The sequence below is a fragment of the Centrocercus urophasianus genome, unplaced genomic scaffold (genome assembly GCF_019232065.1).
Source record: "Centrocercus urophasianus isolate 14NV4802_14NV808 unplaced genomic scaffold, USGS_Curo_1.0 seq_13, whole genome shotgun sequence".
Classification (NCBI taxonomy): Eukaryota; Metazoa; Chordata; class Aves; order Galliformes; family Phasianidae; genus Centrocercus; species Centrocercus urophasianus.
In genome coordinates this window covers 21,616,577-21,640,422 of record NW_024884475.1, presented here as the reverse complement: position 1 = coordinate 21,640,422, position 23,846 = coordinate 21,616,577, and the positions used below count along the sequence as shown (strand labels likewise).

The 23,846-nt window shown below is 39.8% G+C and overlaps 1 protein-coding gene across 11 annotated transcripts in view; it reads left to right on the top strand.

Moving 5' to 3' along the window:
* Window positions 1–23,846, top strand: part of APBB2 (amyloid beta precursor protein binding family B member 2) — a 157,571-nt gene that overhangs the window by 4,925 nt on the left and 128,800 nt on the right. For 10 of the 11 annotated variants that reach the window (XR_006167661.1, XR_006167660.1, XR_006167659.1 and 7 more), the window contains exon 2: window positions 8,577–8,718. The exons of the other annotated variant lie outside the window; for it this stretch is intronic. The gene's annotated coding sequence lies outside the window, so the exon portion shown is untranslated. The remainder of the gene's footprint in view (window positions 1–8,576; window positions 8,719–23,846) is intronic. 11 annotated transcript variants of the gene reach the window in all.

Genomic DNA, 23,846 nt, shown 5'->3' with positions numbered 1-23,846 from the left:
TCTCTAAGTTCTGTCTCCTACAGTTACGTGGATTTTCTTTTTTTAAACCGAAATGTGCTGAGCTTCTGTCTCCCCTGAAAATGTAGCATTTGTTTGAGTAAGTGTTCAGATTTTTCGTTTCTGCTGAAGAAACACTGCATCTTGTATAACGCTGATTAGTGCCTTCTAAAGCATTCTGCATAACTGTTAGCATGATTAAAAAGATGCAGATTTCTGCTTTTATCAGTAGCCTATGTGCTGCAGTTGATAGAAATCTAAAACAGGTCTGAGATGAATGGAGTCAGACGTGGTTTACTCCTGGGTATTTCTTCATGAATGTAAACTGTTAGCTTCAGTAATAGTACAGTAAGAGTAATGCTGCTTGACAGAGAAAGGTTTCGTACAGAATGTGCAGGTTTTCACTTCTGATCTCAATGCTAGATAGCCAGTGTTTCTAATTCTGGTTTATGTTGCTTTACGAATAGTGCTGGTGCTGCTGAAATACTCAGCAAACTTAACGTCAGGCTTCTTCTTGACAGCTTAATCTTTTGGACTTCAGAATTTAAAAACCTCTGCTGAAATCTCAGTGGTGTCCCTCTGTAACAATGCCAGAATAGAGATGTAACCGTCTGATTCAGTCATCTAGCTCTTACTGTTTCCCTGTCTTTTTCTTTCTTTTATTTTTTTTTTTTTTCCTTTAGAAATCTTTCTTTCCTTTGTCTTCCTTGCTGGGTTGTGTTGCACCCCAGGTAATGTATCCCATCAGACAAGCATCAGCTCTGCCTGCCCTTGGGAAAACCCTTGTTTTGGAAGAGTAAGGCATGCTCGGCTATGATATGCTTTTAAGCAGCTCTGCAGTGTTTAGTTTCTTTGTTGAAGGGTGTGGGGTTCTTTTTTTTCTGTTTTCTTTTTTCTTTTTTTTTTTTTTTTCCTTTAATGCAAGCACAGTTTAATTTTCACAGGGAGCGAAAGAAACATTTCTAAACATCTGCAGATATCCAGTGTACAACACATGTTTAAAAAAAAACCCGTAGGCTTGTTATAGGCACTAAAATGTGGTTCATACAGGACTGTTTTAGAACTAATTTTTCTTGTGTTCGTTATTTGGCTGTGGGGAGAGGTTTCCTGGTATAATTATTGTGTGTAAAGGACAGATTCCAAAGGGAGAGAAACTGGCAGGCACAAAATGTTCTTTACCTTTATGAATCAACTTGTTAGAACAGAATAAGCCACCCTAAAGTTTTCCTATTTTGTTGTTGTCTGTTTATAGAAACATATAGCTTCTTTGTAGCATTTTCAGGATAGAATGTATTCCAGTCATTGAATTACAGTAACTTGGTGTGACTAATATTGGCATAAATTAGTTCAGCCTTTATTGGAAACATCTGAAGTATAATTTCACAAATGGGATGGAGGGAGGTGCTGCAGGGTGCTTACTGGCTAGCTGCCTAATTTAGAAAAGTAGGAGCTCGACATTAAGCCATCCTATGTATTTAATACAGAATTTCATTATCTGGAAGCAGTAGCTTAGGTAAATATGACAACTAGTTCATTGCTACAGTATTTACATTTGCCTTGTTAATTCTATTTGCAAAGAGGATTATTGTCAGGAAAGGATGTTTCTCTGCAAGGTATGAAATTATGTGGCTATGGAAGATGAAAGGAAATCACAAGGCAGAGGAATATGGAGGAGGTGTTCTCTCATAAGGAGAATTCAGTGCTATCCTGATTAAATGGGGATTTAAACACAGCATAATGGAAAGATAGTTTAATTTGGTTATTTACACAGTGCAAAGATATATATACATGTGGAATGTGATGTACGAACTTATGGAGCTATTTGTCTGAAAGTAAATGCAGTAGGAAGCCTAGATGATTTTGGCATGCATAGTACTTAGAAAACCTTAAGCATTATGCCATTGTGTCGCCTTACAAAGTATCCTGGGTGCCCTGGATCTAGTTTCCATGGCATACACAGAGGTGTAGGGCCAATACTCTTGGAACAGGAAGGAGGTCTTGCTGGTTGCTCTGCCTTCTCCATCCACCACCAGGGAGCACCAATGGAGCTCCTGCAAGCCCTGTGATTTCCAGTGGAGCTGGGAACATGTATTGGGTGTTAGTTCCCTAATTTTCCCGGAGTGCCACATCAGCTTCAGGTTTTTGCAGAAGACAGAGCTGGTAGGCACTTGGGTGTTAACATGAAATTGAATCAAAATTTGAAGCCTGGTTGATTCGTGGACAGCTGCTGGAGTGGTGTGAGATGGCAGTGAGAGATCTCTTTGTTAAGTGGAGCAAGCAGAAATAATTTCCAAAAGACATGCTGGCTATCCTGTGGGTTGTGTCTGGAGACCTCTGCCATGGTCTCCACCATGATGCCCATGGTTTTGCTGCAGGGAATTCTTGTTGGATGCATCACTGGGCTGGCTGATCCTGAAAGAAACAAGCATAGGGATAAAAGATGTTCATGTTTCTATTGAAGTGTGTTAGGACAGAGTTAAATTCTGGTAACCCTTTTTTCTTAGAATGCTGTAAAATAATTCAAGGAGAAGTTATATAAATATCTCTTGCTGTTTTCTCTAAAAAAGTCTCATCAGCCATTGGTGCTCTCCTTCCCATTGCTGGGATGGGAGCAGGGTTGATCCCGATGGCTGCAAGATGGAAGCCTCTTTGTCTGCCTGTTGGAGATGCTGAGGAATTGAAAACGTGCAGAGATGTAGAACTTCACAAGATAGCAATGTGCAAGAGGGTGTGTGCTTCTACAAAACACAATTCCCACCAAGATTTTCTGTTCATCCAGGCTAACAGAATGAAATCATGCTTTTCATTACTTATCGTCAAATTCTTATTAAGCTGTGAAACTTGAGAAGAAAACGAAACAGTATGAAACAAACTTTGCCCTTCAGGAAATTAAATTTTATTTTGATATTAGTTTTTCCCAAAGGTACAGATATGAGGGTCAGCTTAAAAAACAGTAGAAGTGACATGTATGCTGATGGGTAAAGAAGAAGGGAAGGGTGGTGAAGGTTGTGTCACTTGAATCTGAATAGTGGTGAGAACTGTGTACCTGAGAAATAAGTCATATTTTTAAAGTCCAGTGAGAACCTGCTTGCATGGTTTTGCTATTTTTTTGTTTTTCTTTGTTTTGTGTTTTCACCACACTTCTGGAAAACAGTGCAACAATGTGAGGCCGTCAGTATAAGGAGGGGTTTAGGTAACACTCCTGGATGTGGAAAGCTTTGTGTTTTCTGGCAAATAAGATTTTTTTGTTTGTTTTTGAGGAATTTGAAGTCTGTTAGCTTAAAAGGCCATCAGAAATAAGAAAAATGTTTGAAAACACTTGTGTATGTGACACAGAAGCAAAATAACTTCAAATATTCAATCTTTCTGCCTCAGAAATATTTGAGATTGGATGTATTGTTATATAAGTTTGTGGGCTGATGAGATGACTACCCAAGGAGATTAAAATAACTTGGTGAGAAGACAGTATTTGCTTTAAACATGTGCTGTTACTCAAACATGTGCAAGAACTGCTAGCAAACAATGCTTGGCTGTATCAATGTGTTCTAACCTTATTTTTATGATCTTTCCATGCTATTACATCAAGTGTTCATCTAACTGCATTTTTTGCCAATTCTTGTTTCTTCTTAGCTTCGTTTTCGGTGAATTCTCCTATATATTTCTCTTTGACACAGGGATATGTTTAAAAAAAAAAAAAGACTAAGCTTAATGATCAGTATATTTTATATACCAAAACAATATACAGGAAGCAGGTTGGGGTAGATATACAGGCATTCAGAAGCTAAAAGGTCTCTCTTGAAGACCTACGAGATATACTCTAATGTGATAACACTGGGTGCAGATCATCAGGCAGTCACATAAGTGGTCCTGGGAGTTGGGTCAGTGAAGCCTGGCAGTGTATTGACAGCCTTGCAGCAAAATATAAGCCTGATGGAGGGATATGCAATGAATTGAAAGCAACCACAGGATCACAGAATGGCGTAGTTCTTGAAGATCATCTAGTTCCAACCCCTGCCATGGGCATAGTTGCCAGCCACTAAATCACTCTGCCCAGGACCACATCCAACCTGACCTGAGTGTTTTTAGTTTGGGGAAGGTGATTAAGGTGGGAGAACTGTTAGTCTCCTAGGGACATCAGAGCACTGTAGGAGATGTGGAGCCAAGGCAGACTAGGAGTGATGGGAAACTCAAAGTATCACTGATGCTTTTGTACCTCACGTGGGAGTTGCATTTTAGCTGTTTCCTGGCCTTTGTTGAGGGTCACCAGCACTGCCACATCTTGGCTGTGAAACACAGGTATGGCTTGTGGTTTTTCCAGTGTCTTTATTCTGGGTTGGGCAGCCAGTGGGTAGCCACAGATGCAGTGGTGTTGTGTGAACTTTTTTTTTTTTTTTTTGTATAGAGAAAGTTCTTCCTAACTCAAGTTTTTTGTGAATGTGTTGAAAGAAATGGTTATTTTCCTAAATTTAAAGCTTGGGTTCTCCTTCTTTGAGTTCTTGTGGCTAAAACTGTGCTACACTGTAGATCCGTTTGAAGACAGATAGCTCAAGCAAAAGATTCACTTTGAGGGATTTGGCCTGCTCCTCTGCTTCTGCTGTGTGCTTCTGAACAATCTGGAAGTGTAAGTGTGGGCCTGGAAAAAGTAACAGTGAAGCTGGTTGACAGTATTCCAGCTCACATTAGGACTTAATTTGAGAAACATGAGCTTGTGCTATAAATCTGAGATTTGGGCTTGTAACCCCTTAATTTTTGACCTGATAAATCCTGTCACTCCCAGCAAGCTGTTAAGGTTCATCTCACTAAGTGCCAAGGATGTTTTAAATCCATGGATTATTTAAGTTATGCCCGTGCCAAGGTTTAAAATAAGACTGCTAATACACGGAACACACCAGCAGTAAAACCAGGAGTGGACGGTGTGGGATCAGTTCAGGAGACATAGTGAAACTGGGCTTTGACAGCATTGGGGTTCTTTGAGCTTACAGGAAAATATTTTTGATGTAGGTAAACACCATGGTGGGATAAGATTCTTTGCAGGAGGAGGTGTGGAAATTGGAGAAGAAAGTATTAAGCTGAACTTAGATTTTAAAAAAGACAAAGATACTCTAAGGATAGTGTGTAGTGATGCAATTACTTGTGACTCCAAAATGAAGGTGCTCATGCTCCCTAACACTGGCTTGAGGAGGATACTTGCCAGTGCTCAGGTGGAGGCAGTAGCCAGCATGTAAATTGATTGATTTTAATTACGCAAAGGGGCTGGATGATGAAATGAGCTGCAAGGCTCAGGAGTAAAATAAGCCAAACTTCCACACGCAGAACTAGTTGCTAACCTTGAGATAAAACTGCACTATGGAGCATTAGGAAGGCATGCTTTATACTGAATACATTATAAGCCCCCTAATGATGTTTTGCATGTATGTGTGTATGTATATACACATGGATAGTTTTAAAACTATGCATTTAGTTTTTTGTTTTAAGACCTTATTTGTTTTAAGACCTGTATTTGTCCTGAAAGATTCTAAAAGTAGCTAAATTTGATAATAAATATGATTTTTTTTCTCAAAAAAGTTTGAATCTAGGAATTTCAAGCTATACTCCTTTGCATTTTCCTTGCAATTCCTAAAGTAGAGGTGTCTGTAACTTTTATTTACTGTTTGTAACTCAGAAATGTAAGATAACTCAAATGCTTTCGTGGCACAGCAGAAAGTTTAAGAAGGTCTGGAGAGATGCAGTATAAAGCTAGTAAAACAGGCAGAGCTGGATGATAAAAATGAAAACAAAACCCAACGTTTTCCAAGATGTTGTCTGAATGTGGCAGGCTTGGGGATGAGCAGCATTTCTGCCTTTCTCAAAAGCTTTTCATGAAAGAGTCCTTTTTTCAAGCAGATCAGTACATGCATAAAAACTTGGCTCCTCTAGAGAAGCTTTCTATAATATGATGCAGAAAGTATTGGCATACTGTATGGAAACAGGTGATAAAATTACCTGTGCTTTTGAAACGGATGTTTTGATAGTTGTGAGTCGTAGCTGCTTCGAAGGTACCACGTTATCATCTCAAGTTCAATAAAAAGCTTAAACTTAAAGCAAAACAGTTACTCTCAGGAGCTCCAGCTGGGGAGAACTTCTCAGTTTTGCAAGGTGAGAGCAGTGCAGCTGAAGCAGGTTGGTGCCATGGAGTGGCCACGTGAGATTAATGGGGTTAACCATTGTACTGAAATAACAGTTCAGGTCTGGACCAGTGGTGTGACCTCCACTAATAAAAGCTTACAGGGACCAAACAGCTTGCAAAAATGGGATTAGAAGTGGTCAGCCAAAGCTGTAGCTACCTTGCTGCCTACCTGCCCTGCTCAGCTCTCAGGAGGCACCAAGTGGTAGCTACCTGGGGTGGCTCCTGTCTCCCTGGTGAACCTGAAGTACATCATGGTGAAGTTGCCCCAGAGCACTGATGGGAAGATAGGTTTTTTTTTTTTTTGTAACTGCATTAAGGCACTGAACTAAAATGTTGGATGTAGATTGTATGTTAATAGTGGTTATTTTACCTGTTGCAGCAGCTGCTTGGACAAGTGGCACAGTGAAGTGGTAGGAATGCCATTGCTCTAGGTGTCGTATGGCAGAGAAAAAGTGGTGCATGCATTCTGTTTAAAAAAAAAAAAAAGTAGATGTTTAATTTTTCTTCTTTTGGAGGGAAAACACAAACTGAATTCTCATTTCTTAGCAAACTACTATGTTTTATTATTATTGAATGAGAAGCTCTAAAAAAAGCTTGTGTTTGCTTGGGTGACCTTAACATGTTGTTTATTCTTCACTTGTATATCAGCCCTGTCTGTACTGAAGAAGTTTTGTGGATTTTCTGTGTTCCATGGTTGGCTGTTGTGTGTTTTTGTTTGTTTTTACCTTGAAACAATTTTTAAACTTCTACATTGCGCATTGAAGTGCTGAGTTTTCATTCTTTGCTATTTCTTGATTTTTGTTTCTAATAGAACACGAACTTGTGCAGAAGTGATTTATTGCCCTAAATGGCAGCAGTTGGTGTGTTGGAGGCATGACACTGTGTGTTTACAGAAGGAACAGGAATGTGATATGTAAGGTTTTAAAACAAATGTTGAAGGAAAGAGTAATTAAAAGCCCAAGGGGCGAATTGCAATGTAAGTTTATCCATAGGTAGGCTATGTTAGAGTGACTTTCTTTAACCTTGAAATGTGAGTTAAAATGCATGCATTGAGTTTATCAGGTCTTTATTCAAGCAGTTGTTATGGCTTGAGGTGGAAAGAGCAGCGTAAGAAATATGTTTTTCATCTATAAAGGGATTCATCGCCGTTGTTAATGATGCCAACTGTGTTACTTGAAAGGTAGCAGAGTTGGGGTAAGACAGGGCTGGCTGTGAGGAGTGCTGTAGCCATGGCTTACCTATGGTCACTTATGGTCTCTTGTGACTGTGACTTAACCATGGCACTGAGCATACTCAGTTCTGTGAAAGACATTGTTTCAGCATCCTCAGGGCTATGGGTCCCAATGGTTTGGGATACTGCTAAGTCACCACAGGGATTTTGCTTGTCTGGGAAAATGGCTTTACGTGCCAAAAAGAGCTTGTTTATTTTATTTACCAAGGTGTAATTCTTCTGCCTTGTTTTTGCATTTTAAGCAATGTCTGAACGCCTGTAGGACTTTGATTTGTGGCCAGCTTGTTTTCCTGCTGATGCTGATGGGATAGATGGGCTGAACTACTTCCCTCTGATGCTCCCGAGGCCTGGTTCACGTTTCAAAAGCATGTCACTTAGTCCACGTGAATGTGTGCCTTTTTCCCACCTCTACTACAGGGTTTATGGACTGTGCTGCCTTTTCCCCAAAGGGGCTGGGAAGGGGGAGCTGTGTTTGGATTAATGTCTCACAACTGTGCACTGGCTGTAGTATATGTGCTGCAGCACAGCTGTCAGAATGGAGACAGAGCTGAAAGCAGTTACAAGGCATCCAAACAAAGGGATGCAGACGTGGATCTATGCTGTGAAGGTGCCCATCTCTGCTCTCTGCATAACCGCATTGTGCTTAATCACAAAAGTATCTGCTTGAATTGGCAATGCAGAAGAATTTAAGGCATGTTCTAATGTCTCATTTATGTCAGGATTCCTGCATACATTAAATATTTGGTAACTCTGCTGGTGTGTTTGGGGGGAAAGGTGGAGGGATGTGGCTTGAGTAATGCTGTGTAATTGGCAGTAAAATAGATATGCATCTGTCTATCCTTACTGAGCTGTAACAGGAGTGGAGACATAGGCATCTCCAGGCATAGCTCCTGGGGAGACTTCTTCAGTGCAAATGCCTTCTGTGAGTGAGAAATTGCCTATGTAGACAACAACTAATGCATCAGTGAGTGCGTCACTGGAGGTGGTGGCACATCCAGGAGTGGGGACAAGTGGAATTCATGTGGCTGGTTCTTCAGTTCAGCTCTTAATGTAGATCATGTAAGATGAAGGAAGACTTCGTAAATGACCTGGAATCACTGGCAGAAAAAGCTAACTAGAAGATAGCTTTCTTGCCCCTTTTGAAGTAACTTACATGTTTAATCATTGTTTTTTCCCCATCAGCAATTGCTTTGTTCAGTGAGGAGGGTGAAGCCCAGCAGCTCATTGGCCATTCAAGCAGCTGCACTGATCTGGAGGCCTGCTTCTGGCATTCTGCACTGAACTAAGGCTCTTCATGTTCAAATGAAGAAACTTTCTTGGAAATGTAAGTTTCAAGGCATTTTTGGAATAAAAAGAGACTTTTTTTTTTTTTTTTTTCTTTTATGTTCCCTCAGATATGTGCTGTTAGAAGTATGGTCAACATTGTGATAATCAGCATGCTTAAATGTGATTCAAAAAATGTATGTGGCTAAGTACAACTGCTTTTCATTAATTTCTTGATCAACTCTTGAAAAACATTAATAGTGAGATACTCTATTCCAACAACTTTACTCTCCTTAACACAAAAGTTCAAAATATGTGGAGAAGTGAAATGAAGAATAATGTGCATCATGCCAGAGCAGAGCAGAACACAATGAAGGTATTGCAACTCCTGGCACCTATTTCTGCCTTTTGAGCCAAAGTTGGCATGGATGGTGGCATGGTTGCTGGAGAGGGTGGCACTGGAAAGTGTTTTAACATGATAGCAAACCAATGAGCTGTATTTATAAACATAAGTATGGTAAATATGTACAAGATCATATCATATGTATATGCATGTGGTATTAGTTACTGATGGTGTTAAACTCTTGTTGTTAGAAAATCAATGTGTGGCACACTTGATTGTAGAAGGGTTCCTTTCTGCTTAGTGCTGCTAACTGAGGACATGTATATTGAATAATTAAAATAGTGTGGGAGAGGGGTTGCTTGCATTACTTTTGTACTGTGCAGTGTTGGGATGGCTGCAGTTTATCTCTGTTGAATATGGAGATGCTAATGGCCTTCTTGACTCAAACAGAAGTTGTATAAATGAGTCCTTCAAAAGCTCTTATCGGCTGTTAAGATAAAAGTTATGCTATGGTTAATGTGAATTGCTGCTGAAGGAATAATGAAGAGAAGAAAAATGGAACATAAGATATTGTTTTAGCTCAGCAGCTGTGGTCTCTGTGATAAAGGCACATAAATCCCTTCACATGAAACAAACCACAGTTTAGGAATTCTTTTAAATATTTTAGCCTGTTTTGATTATATATTCCTATTTAAATACTTTAAACTCTGAAAGGAAGTTTTCTTCACTCTTCCCAATGCTCTGTGAAGTCCTCTGAGGGAAAAGGAAGGGAGTGTTCAGAAAACTATTTCTGACATTAAATGGCTTCTGAAATGCTGAGTGGGTAAAACCTTGAATTTGTGTTTTGGGAGTGGGCGTTTGCAGGGCAGGAAAGGTTTTATTTAGAAGTGTCTGGTCCATGCGGGGCCGTGGAAGTGTGCGTGGGTCTGGGGTGTCCATCAGACTCCTGCATGGATCCCTGGCCTCGCTGTGTGCTAATGGTGGGATTGGCAGGGTGCTGTTGCCTAGCTTGGGACTGACTGCTCAGCCACAACCCATCTCCTGTGCTCCTTTCTCACCCCGCGTGCTGTCAAGCTGAACAAATTCCAGTGTTAGTGGAGCTTGTAATCAATTAGGCACAAGGTGAAAAGGATAAGAAAGAAATACAAAAGGCAATAGCTGAGTGTGAAGCATCAGCAGGAATTCATTAAGGGCCATGTGATTGATGGCTGCCCAGCATCTTGTTTGTGTCTGAGCAAGCTGTGCCAAAGCCATCCGTAGCGTACGCTGCACGCATTAAATTTGTTTTTATCCCCACATCTAACTATTTGCACATCCAAGGATGTTCTCTACTTCTATAATAACCCAACCTGTGTCACTGCTCTCACCCACGTAGAGGTTTGTTTCACTCTCACGCCCCAAGAATTTCTGGTCTGAAAAACCAAGTTTAGTCTGAATTTTTAGGTCTTTTAACTTCATCCTTATTTAGTTTATATCAGCAGTTTTGTACAGCTGTCTGAGGAGTTGTGAACACCTCTCACAGTTTGCACTCAGTAGGCTTTTTCTTCAAGTTTTTAAAGAAGAAAAATGTGAAGTGTGTGAATCAGACTCCAGAAATGCTTCTGTAGTGCTTGCTGTGGCTCAGCGTGATAGGGGAAACAGAATTCTGGAGGGGAAATCTGTCATTATGGCAGCAGGAATAATTTCTCATTGAGACTTGCTATTCACATGCTGCTTTTATGCTTCCTATTTCAGTCTCTAAAAGAGTCTGCGTATTATATGGTGAACTAAATGGCTTTTTAATAAGCTCGTAACTACTGTCTCCCAAACTCTGTAATTTAGACACTTAAGTGAATAATAGCACATGATGTATAATAGCATGTTGCCTTCAGTTTTCCATACTCTATTAGAGGGCAATGATGCACAAATGTATAGTTAATTAGGTCTTAATTTTCAGTTCTTTGCAGGCCACTTTGTACAGATATCTTTATTTGTATTGCACTGCAGTTGAATCACTGGAATAATCTGAGCAGTTAGACTATCCAATTATGATTGCAGTGAGGTTAATAAATGAAACTCCTCCTCCAGACTGTGGTTTTGTTTTGATTAAGGCATACAATCACAGTAGGGAAGAGCCCTCTGTTTTTAATGTATCCTTCAAATTGGTTTAGTGTATGAAAGTACATCTAATAAATCTCTGATGGAAGCTGGATTCCAAACATGGCTTGTATCTGAATGGGGATGCTGGCTCCTAGCACCTGCCGAAAACAGTTGTGTAAGGTCACCCTGTTGTAATGTAGAGAACAAATTGCATTTGCTTCTGGACAGGACTAACCTGGCACCTCAGTAGAGAGGGATTTGCCGATGTCTTGGGTCCTTATGGTGGATGGGATTTCATGTTCTCACTTTTAGTGCTTTTCTTCATTCTTCCTTTTTTTTTTTTTCCTTCTTTTTTTTTTTCCTCTCCCAAGATTCTTCTGCAGTGAAATGTTGAATAGATATCGGATACCTCTTTTGTTATTGATGTCCCATTTGGTTTCCCATTGTCCTGCTTCTTGCAGGCATAACCTTTCATTAGAGCTGATGGATAGATTTTCTGCCTGGACTATATTGTGCTTTCATGTCCTCATTTTGCAAGTGCCTGCTCTTTGTTTTTTGTGTTTTGTTTGTACAAGTCCACTTGGCACCTGCATCCTGAGGACAGGCCTAGGGCTGTTCTGAAAGAATTGAAATTGAGCTGAAAGGATTACCGTTTTCATCAGCAGTCCATTCATCTTAGATTTGAGACAAGCAACTCCATTTTATGTTTGAGTATAGGTAGCTGTTTTTAAGAATTGATCTTTTTACACACAAACTATTCCTGTCAAATCTTTATTTTGTTCCAGTCTTCTAAGTTTTAAGTGGCCTGGGAAACACTTAGATCGGGACAAGCCATCTTTTTCTACAAGCAGCTGTCTAAAGAGTTCTTATGATAGGGAGCAAAATCTAATGCAGCCTAGAAGTGACTGTGGAGAGGATCAGCAGGCAGTGGAGCTGATGAGAGGAAACAGTGGAGGATTTTCAATTGCATCTTCTTTACTGATGACACTTGCATCTTCCAACCACACAGATCTATTGAGTGCTGGTAATTTACTGTTGTGCAGGGACAAGTAGAAAAGAAGGAAATTGCAAGGTATTTTACATATGCACACAGTATTATTGTTGGCACTGCACTTCTCTAGCATCTGTACTGAAATAATTACTGGTGAATTATTTATTGATTGATATTATATCCCTCCCTATGGATTGTCTTCATGTTTTGGTGAATTAGTGAGGGTTTTTTTTCTAAGTATGAAGTGGCTTTCATCATGTTTAAATGTTTAATCTCAATGGAATTGGTATCAGGAAGGAGAGGGAACCTGGTCATCATCTTTCTGTTGGTAAAGAGGTAGTGTCTGGGTTTTTAGTAGTTTTAGTAGTGAAAAAAAAAAAAAAAGAGAGGGACATGCTTTTCCCAAGCCAATGTCTCAAACCAAAGGGCCTTTTAAAAGGAAATCCTGTGAAGAAGATGGGATGTTGATGACCTGGAAGATATTACGCACTGGAAAAGAAAGCAGTCTGAAAATGCAGTGACTTGGACAACAGTACTAGTTCTCTTGTAGGTGAAAGGAGCAGATATTTGGACTTGTCATGAACATTAATACTATAAGGAAACATTAATACTGTATAAGGAAAAGTAAGAATTTTCTTGAATGATTCCTGTGAGTAGAAAAATGTTTTGAGGATGCTGCTGCTGAGCCTTGTTTTAGTCAGTTGCTGTCATGGGCTCCTAGAAAAGAGACTTTTGTGACTCTGGGTTCTGTGTGGCTCTGTGTGTCCAACAGGTCTCAGCATCTGCAAGGTTCCTATCCTGGAAAGCTGGAGGCTAGAGGCTTAATGACTTTAGTGGTCTGCTTGGTGAAACACAGATACAAAGTTCACTTGAGAAATGTAACAAATCTTGATGGTTTCAGCAAATCTTGGCCTTCAGAGAGAACTTTTTTTTTTCCGTGTTGAAAGTTGATAATGTTTTCTTTAATTCTCAAAGGCAGAAAAAGGCTTAGAGTTTTATTTTTCTTCAGCTTGAAAGAAATTCTTATGGACTCCTCCCAGAGAGCAGTGAAGTGCTTTAATCCATGGGGTATTGATTTATATAAGCTTCTAGCCAGGACATTAGTTCTCTGAGAAAACAGATCTTCGCCCACTAAACATGCCTTAAATATGTACTTCCTGAGGTGAAAAGGTTGAGATGTCTTTAGCAGGATGTGCACTACTGAGAGAATTAGTAAGGAAATCATACATTCCCAAAGGCTTAATATTCAATTTTTAAAACAATTTAAGCTGCTAGTGATTTACGTAGGGGATTCTGTTGTGGCGTAACAAAAAGAGGGGGAGAACTCTGCAGTTTGAGTAGATGGTCTGTCAAATCTCCAGATAGGAAGTGTACCAAAATGTCATAAAAATCCAAATTCTAGAGCTATGTAAGAAGTGAGTCAGTGATCAGACAGCATTCAGTGGTAACAGTTTCTCTATGCAGCTCTTGGGTGCTGTTTACATTGCACTGTCTTCCCACATGCATGGATGTTGGAGGTTCTGACAGGCTGTGTTCTGCATGAACACCATCTCACAGATTATCTCTGATTAAAATTTGCATTTTAAGTATCTGATTGTGGCTATAATTTTTCTGGGTCCTTTCCCAGAGCTAGACATATTTCTTGTTTCTGAAACCAGAATGGGTTTAGTTGCATCTTTTGGAGTGGTTGCACACCACATTACTCCATATGAGTTTGCCGTATTGTCTTTTAGAAGGCATTTATTAGAACTTCATTAGAACATTCATTCATAGAACTTCATAGTGTCAGTTCTGTTCATGCAAGGGTGTGGAATTCGTGGTTCTGTTTTCTTTTGTGTGGTAGGTTTTTTTTGTCTATTTTAAACCACGGCTGAATATTTGAGCATTGATTTTTATTTTTATTATTATTATTATTTTTTTTTTTGCTGAGCCATTCCAAGTCCCTTTCTAGAATTTATGGTTTAATTAAAAATCCTGTAAGGTTTTATAACTTATGTAAAAGTTAGCATTTCACGTGTATTAATTTACATTTGTTAATACTGAATTTCATTGATGTTATATTCCTTGTCCATCTATATCACTTAATTCTCCGAGAACTCCTGACAGTCCTGTCAGATCTTGCTTTACATCAGCATGTCATCTGGTGATGCTACTACCCTTCATCTCTCCCCTCACAGCCTTGCTTTCAGTTCACTGATCTGTGAAATATTCTGTAGCACAGGGGTATGGGAGACTGCTGCTAAACTCAACTACCATGCATATTAAGCCCTTATTTTTCTCACCTTTGCCCATCTCTTGTGTGCCCTTCCCTCTTAACTGATCGTCCCTTGGGAAAACACACACGGCAGTCCTTGTTTCCATCCTCTCTTGACTGAGTAGGCAGCACAGAATGTGCCTTGTTCGAAATGCTTCAGGAAATATCGAATGTTAAAGCTGCTCTAAAAAATGGTTTGTGTGCTGTGGCTCACCAGAGTTATTAGATGTGGTGACCAGAAAAGTTTGGGCTCATGTTACAGTTCTTGGTGGCACTCAGAGCAATCCAGTTCCTTTGGGTTCTTTTGTGAATTCATCTTGTAAAATACATCTGCACTGATAATCATATGAGTAATGCAGTGTTGGAGGCAATGCAACAATGCAGTAGCTCAAAGAATGAAGGCAGGGTCCTGCCTTGATGACAAGAATTATGGAAAAAATATTTTAACTAAAATTAAATTGCTTTTTTTCTTTGGCCAGTGCTTCTCAATTGCTCTGGAAGCACTGAAAACTTGCGTGTATTCCAATCTCAAGACTTTCTTTTCCTTTTCCTTCCTTACCAAACGTCATGCCTAGAAATACACCAACTCTGATGACTCAGGCATGAGAACTCTATTTCCTTCCATTTTTAGTTTACCTCTCATATACATGTGCATATTCTATTAATTTTTTTCTTAAAGTCACTGTTTGGTGTTAACACTGGGCAATAAAGATGAAAGTGTGCAGTCCATTCCATGGTGTGGAGCATTGCCTTTATTTGCTGGTTGCCATCCTCTGATCCAAAACTGATGGGTAGGGCTTCAGTAGTTTTAGTTACATGATCAAAAAGTATATGCTTTAAAGTACAGCTTTCTGAGCATTTCTCTGCATTGTAGTTAAACTCTTGAGTGCTGAGGGCATATCAATATTAAATTTTAATGATTGACAATGGCATTTTTTAGCTCAAAATGTAGAATCACTATCCTGAGGAACCAAGGCTCTGTGGTTTCATTAAATAGCACAGCAGAATCCATAGAACTTGATGTTAGGATGGCAAAAGTCTGATTTAATAAAAGCACCAGTTTGCATATAGCTGTGATTTTGGTGTGTATGAACTTTAATCTTCAAAGGTTCATAACTATTCTCTGTTCAAATGTTAATAGAAAATTTGGGGTAGCTTCCAACAATAAAATTAAACTGGCTAGCTTTCCTGTGAGACTTCCTGCGTTTCCTGCTTCTGTTTTGGCTTTAAGTTAATAGTGTTAAAAAACCACCCTTTCTTGTATTGCTTCCTTAGCCAAAATGCAAAAGCAAGAAAGCATTGCAGCAGGTTTTTAAAAAAATAGCACTATTATGAGCAAGAAAACAAATGAAAAACAAAAAACCACCTTCAGCACAATCACTTTTTTTTTAATGATATTGGTCAGAATTTCAGGTTTCTGCCATTGTGTTTAAATAAAAACACATTTCTGTGCCTGCATGTTAACATCTCAGCACTTACATGTGCAGAGAAAAGGCTGAGTTTGTAAGAGAAAGGAGGTATTCAAAAGAAGACATTCTCTATAAAAAATTTCTTGACTTGAGGAACAACTGGAAGATTAGCCCAGGTAATGGCATGTGTGTTACTTCAGGGAAGTTTATCAAGCAGCATGTGAGCACTATGCTGAGATCAAATGGTGATTGAGTGTTAATCAATAATTCTATTCATGTGGGTCCAGTATTTTCCAGCTCTTAACTTGTTTCTGTATATAGTACTCTGATTGGACCCATTATTTCTGTTGCTGTCCAAGATAGTAGCTACTTTCTTCTTAATTTAATTTGTCTTTTCTTTGGACAGTCGATGTCAATTACTTTAGAAGCATTGAAAATGTGATGCGTTGCATCAGATTGATTCTGGCTTTTATCTGTGATCCTCCGCATACAGTTGAGTGGTGCTCGCTCAGGGTAATTATTTCTTTCCTTTGCTTGAAAATCTTGCCACCTCACATGTTTAGCATTAGGTGATGAGTTGCAGTGTAGGTGGTGGTGTGGCGATGTCTGAAAAAGAACAGCACTTCAATTTTTGTTATAATAGCATATGCTGAATGTGAGGAAGTCCTGCAAGCAGACTCACGAAAGGAAATGTTTCATTTTAAGAAGCTGGTACGCTGAAGGAAGAATTAGGATTCTACAGATTTTATTTGCTAAACCAGTACCCAGCACCTACCCAACTAAAACACTTCAGGGCAGGATTCCACGTGCTGCTTGAGAGCACTTTGTCTTGTTCAGATACGTGTTGCTGGAATTTTCCTGCATTGTGCAGCCCACCCACTCTGTGTTATTGTGGGAGGATTATCAGCATTGCACACAACTGTGCGAACGGTGCAGAGGAGGTCGGAGCTGGTTCCGTGTAATTGAGTTCAGGCTAGAAGCACTGTGCTGCAGATTGGGTGGCTCCAAGCAGCCTTAAGCAGTCTGGGCCAGTGCTGCACTGGGGGTGTACGTCTGTGTTCTAAAATCAATATCAGTGTGCTCCTGTACATTAGCTGACGTTAGCTCTCCTTTTGCATTTACTGTTTAAAAGAAAAGGCTTTATAGTATAGTATATGCTCTCTAAAAAAAGAAAGAAAGAAAAATCACTTGTTAAGGCTTTCAGTCCTTACTATCTTTACATTTTGACTCTGTATGTTATAGCACTTAAATACCTGAAGGTATGTAAGCCCTACTGTTTTATAAATTTTGAGTTTTAGTGGTGTAAACCTGCTGATATAGTCATCAAATTTAGGTTAACATGAGAAGGAAGCTAAGTCTCCTGAACAGAAATACAAACAATTGTATGTAAAATGTTAGGAAGCAATGTGTTCTCTGTTACAGTTTCAGAGATCTTCAATGAAAGACAGGACTTATGTTTTTTGCAGGCTCTGAGGAATGCATTCCCATATAGGTGGGGTACCTTTGAATGCTTCTAACAGCTTAATCAGTGCATAAAAACCACCCCAAAGGCTGCTTTGTTAGTGGAACAACTGTGCTTCTGTGGTATGTGTTTCTGGCTGAGTCCAGGTAGGGGTTTTCTGGAGGCCTTTTGCATTTTTTGTGGTAACCTGATGAACAAAATATTCAGACAGAACACCCATGCTGTGTTCCCAGCCTTTCAGTTTTGTCAATGATCAGCAGTCTAGAAGAAAGTATGTTACTTTCTTTTTTCAAGATATGTCTTTGGCATGTGTTTTTATGCTCTGCAGTTTGTAATGTAAAGAAAAATAATGGCAGTGTGCTCTTAAAGCATTACTCAACAGCAGTGTAAACCAGATTATACTGACATTTGTGGTGGTGATGCCTTTTAGGCAAGCTGCTAGATTTGGGCTGCAGTGTTAGCAGTGTGGGTTGCTGCCTAATTGGATGTCTGTGCTAGAAGCAACTGGATGTGTTTCATGATTCCTGGAGAAGCAAAGCGTTCAGTTCCCTGGGGTGAATTTCCTCTGATTAGCTGTCAGACTCTTCGCTTTCAAAAGCTGGTTCTTATCTGATAGTACAAAACAGTCTGACTTGTCAGGTTGGTGCTGAGAAGCAAGGAAGATCCTGTTCCTGCTTGTGCCTTGAAGAAGCTGGGCACACAATTTATGAAATGCTTCTGGGAGGTGCCTGAATCCAGTTTGTTTCCCTGCAGATCAGGGACAGATGATCTGGACCTGTTGCTGCATTTCAGAATTACTCTAGTCGTAGCAATGGATATATGTTTGTCTGGTTAGCTTATTGTGCTTCATGGATGCTCGTGGAAGTCGTTCATAAAAGCAGAATGCTAATGCTTTAAAAATACCTCAGATTTTAGAGGAATCTAAATTTGTTATGCAGATATATAGCTATAGAACCTTCGCACTGCCTACAGCTGGCTTGTGTTGTTTCTTTTAAAGCCAGCAGAAGCACAGAGGGACCATTGGTGGTGTTCAGTTCCATTTTCCTCAGGAGACACTGTGGGTGGTGATATACAACCTCAAAATCCAAACCCTTTGTGGAGAACAATGGAGCAAAGCACTGGTGTGGTGTTTCTTATGAATAGCCTCGTTCAGGCACTTTTCTTTCTTTCTTTATTATGAGGGATTTAGCCTAGGTTTTTTGTGGTTTATTAAACCATGCTCTACTCTTTCCTCTTAAAGTAGCCTGCAGTTTGTTAGCTGGGACAGCTGAATTGTGTGTACGTGCACTCTCCTTTCATTGTAACAGCAAGCTAGAGGTATTTTTCCATCTTTTTTTGTGTGTGGAACCATAAGAACTGTGCAGGGATTTTCAGTATGTCCATATGGTTTCTATATTCTCTAAGTAACAGTAGCATTAATTCAGTGTTAGGTCAAGTACAGAGCAGTGTATGTATGAAATTGTTGGACTGTATGGCTAAAAAGCAGGAATATTGGCAGAATCTGACCAACAAAATGAGAACTCTGACAGAAGTATGCTGCTAACTGAAAAGTGCAAAGTGATTTGCTTTAAAGGAATTAGTTCTTATAAAGACATTTAAAACAGAAGTTAAGGAAGAAGGCAGGCTTTTGATGCTCATTATGCACTTTTCAGCTGACTGCATTTCTGTCAGTAATAATTGCTGTGTATTAAAGAGAAAAGTACCAGACTGGAAGAAGTTCTCAAGATGGGAAGGATAAGAGATTGTTTCAGTAAGTGACAGAAACTGTGAAGACCAGAGGAAAGGCTAAAAGCAGGGAGATCATGTTGTGTTGGTACTGCTGGTGGCCTTTCTGTGGCTGTGATTCTGGGAGACTCAGCTGCTGTGTACTGCAGAGTTAGAAATTTTATACTTGGATGGAACGGTAGCTGAACTGAGTTCTGTTGTGGACAGGTACATATAGGGGGTGATTTCCCTTATCTGTTAATGGGGAAGGGTGCTAATCCTTTTCTGGAGGATTCTTCTGGGCTTTCACAAAACTGAACCTTCATGTTTGTATTAAAAAACCCAAAGATATGAGGTTCTTGTGTGGCCATCTATCCTGCTGTCCAAATTACTTCTCTACGTTGTTGTCTTTGGGACTGTTGCAGCTGAAATTGAATGAGTTGTTGGGCATTTTACTGTTTTTTTTTTTTTTTTTTTTTTTTTTTTATGTCTCAATATTTATTTCAATTCTTCATCTCTGCTACTTCTGTCTTTTCCTTATCTGCAAACTGGATATAATGGCTGTCCCTCCCTAGACATGTTTGTCTCAACATACGTAAAAATGCTTGTGTGTTGAAGTTTGCAGCTGCTTGAGAATATTAGCATGCAGCAGTGGGAGTGTACAGGAGGTGCACTTTTAAATTGGCAGTCAGAGGCAGAAGTACTTGGAGTGGAGGGGATGCCCCAGAATTACTTTGGAAAGAATGTAGCAGAGTGCCCACCTAAATTGTGGTTTGTGATTCTTTCAGGCATGATTTAACATGCCCAAGGGTAGGGGGAGGAAATATTTGAAAGCTTTGTAGAGTGCTTTTCAAAAGTTAGTGGTAGATCTTTCAGCAAAACACATTCTTGGAAGAACAGAAATTTTGAAGCAGAGATGTTCTGTGAAGAACATTCCAAAAGACTTGGTTTGGAAATACAGTGGTGACTGCAATATTGTTTGCAAAGCATACCTATGGCTGGTGTGTGTCTCAAGGTGTCCGTGATGTCTCCCTGTTTAAAGTCCTAAGTTGTGTTTGGTTGGTGAGTAGGAAGTTGCAATATTTTGTTTTCTTTCTGTGATGTTGAGATTAATTGGATTTCTGACACTAAAGGAGGAATATAAGCTACAGGTAGAATATGTTAGGCACAGCAAAACTGTATTACAAGCTCTTATTTAAAGCAAAAACAAAACAACTACTGTGTAATGTTATTCTTTACTAGCCTGCATTGCATACTTTACTAGCCTGCAAATGCATACTAGTAAGCATTTTAGCAAAACTGAGTGCTCATTCACAGGCCCTCGAGTCCTGCTAAAACTTTCCAAGTGTTTTCTCTTTCCCTTATTTTTTTGGACTGCTGCCCAATGGCATTTCATGTTCTTGACATAAAGCAGTGAGGAAAACAGTGTGCCTTTGTCTGTGCTCAACCGCTGCCATTTTGGGAGTGGGGGTTGGCAGAGGAAGTGGATGGCTGGTGCTTATAGGCCTCTGGAGGAACCAGGCAGAATGGTCCCCATTGATGGGGCCTTGCTAGTAAATACCTTCCCAGGTCTGTCACTGCTGTTTTGATTGGCTCTGTGAATCGTCTCAATGACTGAAAGCTTCTGGCTCTCAGTACTCAGGGATATTTGGTATAGAGTCTGGGTTTCCCAGCCTCCTCCCTGCCATTTTGTAGTGGTAGTGAGTATGTGAAGATTGCTTGCTGTGGGGCTGGAGGCGAAATACTGCCTGTCCTGCTGCAACCACTGCTGAATCCAGGCTGATTACGTGCTGATCAAACTTTTGGGGCAGAAGGCTTGTGCCTCATGGTAAATATTTCCACCCGACACAGCAGTAGATGACTTTGAGACAGAGCAGTCCTTAGCTATGACTCCTAGGTAGGCACAGCAAGGATGCCTGGGTTGTCTTCTGCTCAGTCTTACTTCTGGGCATCAGGAACATGGCAACGCAGGGGTCTTGCTACATGATGAGTTTCACATTTTCTTTCCTCTAATTGTAGCTGTTTTGGATTGTTTCGCTATGAGGTCCTCTTACTGTAGCTGGTACCATGTACTCTTACTGGACCTGGGTAGTTCTCAAAGTCCTGTGTAGCTTCACTTGGAAGTTGTGGATGTATTCTAAAACTTGCATCAGGAAGGGGGAGGGTTTTCCTTCTCCTATATAAAAATAGTCTTAGCTAAGGAGGAAAAAAAAAATTCCCAGAGCTTGCCTGAATGTAGTGGGCAATAATGGCCTGCTCAGAAGTGCTTGCTGCAGGCTTGCCTGTGAGCTCCCAGAGAGAATGTGTTCTGTGTATCTGTAGCAACTAAGTGGGCAAAGTGGGAGAGAAACAGTCTGCAATTTGGAAAGTTAATCTGTGATATTTGAGGCTAAAGACAAGCTGTTGCCAGCTGCTGGGGCTGGCATCCTCCTGGGAAACAGACATTGGTGTGTGTGTGTGTGTCTGTGTGTGTCTGTGTGTGTCTGTGTGTGTGTGTGTGTGTGTGTGTGTGTGTGTGTGTTTGATTTAGTTTATTAAGTCTATAAGATATGAAGGTGCAGGGAAAAAGAATGTTACGAAGTTGAGCAGTATCATCATTTACTCAGTAATGTTAATACAAGTGTATAGCTTCATTAAAATTCCCTTCAGCCTTTGCAGGAGAGCTGCAAAACCAAGAGAAAGTTAATTTTCCTTCACTGTTTAGTCTCTTGAAACTTCTGAATTAATGTGTGCGATTTTTCGTACATAAAACTCACTTCTGTGCATGATTTTTAAGGAAATAGACATCGTTTTCCATTTTTTTCTGTGCTTTGGAATATTGTAGAGCAGAGGTATTACATGTTTTTGCAGATAAGATTCATCTTCCTCATCCCTTTTAGTGGCTCTTTTGCTGATTAATACCAGCAACCAGTATGGTGTAGGTGTGGTGGCTGGAGCTGTTTGTATTGAGTCTAGAGTGTTTGCAGAAGGCAAAAGCTGCAGGGGAGCTGTTCTAATAAAAGGTATTTGCTTTGCTCTAGTACTTGGGCAGAGTCTCTTTTAGTAAGATAACTGACTTTTAGCAAGATAACATGACTATGTTGTTGTGTTGGAGAACTCCATCTGAAGTTACTCAGTAGAGGTTCAGCTCTATTCAAGTCAGTGATTTGTTTGCTTTGCTTTTCTTCGTACTTAAAATAGTTGTAGTGATTCTGCTGTTTTGGACCATGGGGAATGAAAACATTCAAATTATAAACTGCAGTCCTTTTACTTACCAGTTACCATAGAAATCTAAATAAAGAATGCTTTTCAAATAGTGTAAATGCAGCACATTTACAGCTCTCATCTTCTTAAAATGTGATACCATTGTTCAGGTCTCTTTAATAATTGATCAGTTAATATCTACTGCACATATTCAGACTAGAAGTGCAGTGAAAGTGTTGCATTAACACTATTTGCAAAGTATTCTCAATATGTCAAAACTTTTCCGCTACTGATTTATACATCAGTTTGTTGCTGAGATTGGCAATGATAAATGAGACAGGAAAGGCTGCTTCATGCTCTTTATAGAGCTGCAAAGCACTCAAGATTGTATGGATTCTGTCGCCTGCAGAGCTGTTCTGTAATTCCAGTGGGAAATAGAAGCCAGTGACATGCAGAACAGTTTAAAGTTACAGCTAGAAACCTGGCAAACATAAGTCTGGAAATGCTCTGCTTCTTCTGGGTGCTTCTTAGACTCTTCCCAGTCTTGCTTTCTGACATCACTCATTGTATACAGAAGCTGTAATGCAGGGGAACTGGAGTTTTGAGTTACTTTGGCCACTGCAAGAGGCATGGCACTACTCAGACTAGATTTTAGGAGAGGAGAGCTGCTCCAGGTTTTCCCTCCGCCTTTAGAGACCTGCCAGCCCCTCTGCTTCAGAAGTACTGGAAGGCAATTTCCTGCAAGAGAAAATCCTGCCTGTCTACCTGTGTGTGGCAGCATGGCATTTTTGTCACTTTTCATTGTTTTCAAAGTAAACATTAATGCATTTTTAAAAGCAGTCACTGATTTCAACAGTTTACATCTGCTTCCAGTCATCTCATATAATGCAAATTACTTTCTCTCTCTCTCTTTTTTTTTTTTTTTTTTTTTTTTTTTTTCCCAGTTGCTGTCTGGCTGGTGGTAGTAACCTTGTAGAAAGGCAGCTAAGCATGTAAGAATTTTAAATGAGTTTCCATCTGGTGTTGTTTTTGGCTTTGTAACAGGAATAAAAATGTCTCGCATTTTTACAAAGTAGAGGATTTTTTTTTCCTCCTGATAATTAGAAATTCAGTCTAAAAAGCAAAACGGAAATTTCCAGATTTCCTGAGGCAGATCACTGAGCTGTGCCCCTACATCAGCACATTGCTGAGGGAATCCAAAAAGCAATTGCACCGTGTGACATATGGGCAAACTGGCTATTTTAATTGGTCAGTCTGAGCTAATATGGCTTTCCAGCATCTCTCTAAGCAGTGTGGAGGTACTCCTAAGCTGTTGTGTTCTTGGAATCTTCTAAATTAATTTTACTAATCATCTCTAACTTAAATACAGTCCCTGGGTCTGCATTGTGTTCAGTTCTTAGGTTGGATGATTCCATGCAGCACTTCTTTAGGCGCTGACACATCCATTACTACTTAACTTCCTGGTATAGGTTTGGAGAAAACGAGGGATAATTCCGGGCTGGGAGAGAATTGCCACCTTCTTGAATTCTTTATCTTCTTGCTGTCTTGCCCTTCTGGCTCTGGCTGTGTTAAATGGTTGGAATTTCTTGTCTGAGTGCTGAGACTTTTGCATGTGTTGCCAGTTTTGCTGGCTTTGTCCTGTGTCCAGAAAATCAGGCATCTTTCTAATGAGCAGGATGGTATTGTAATAAGGATGAATGAGAGATGACTAATTTTTTTCTATGTTTTTATGGTTTTTACTCTGGAAAGGTTTAAGGTTGAGTA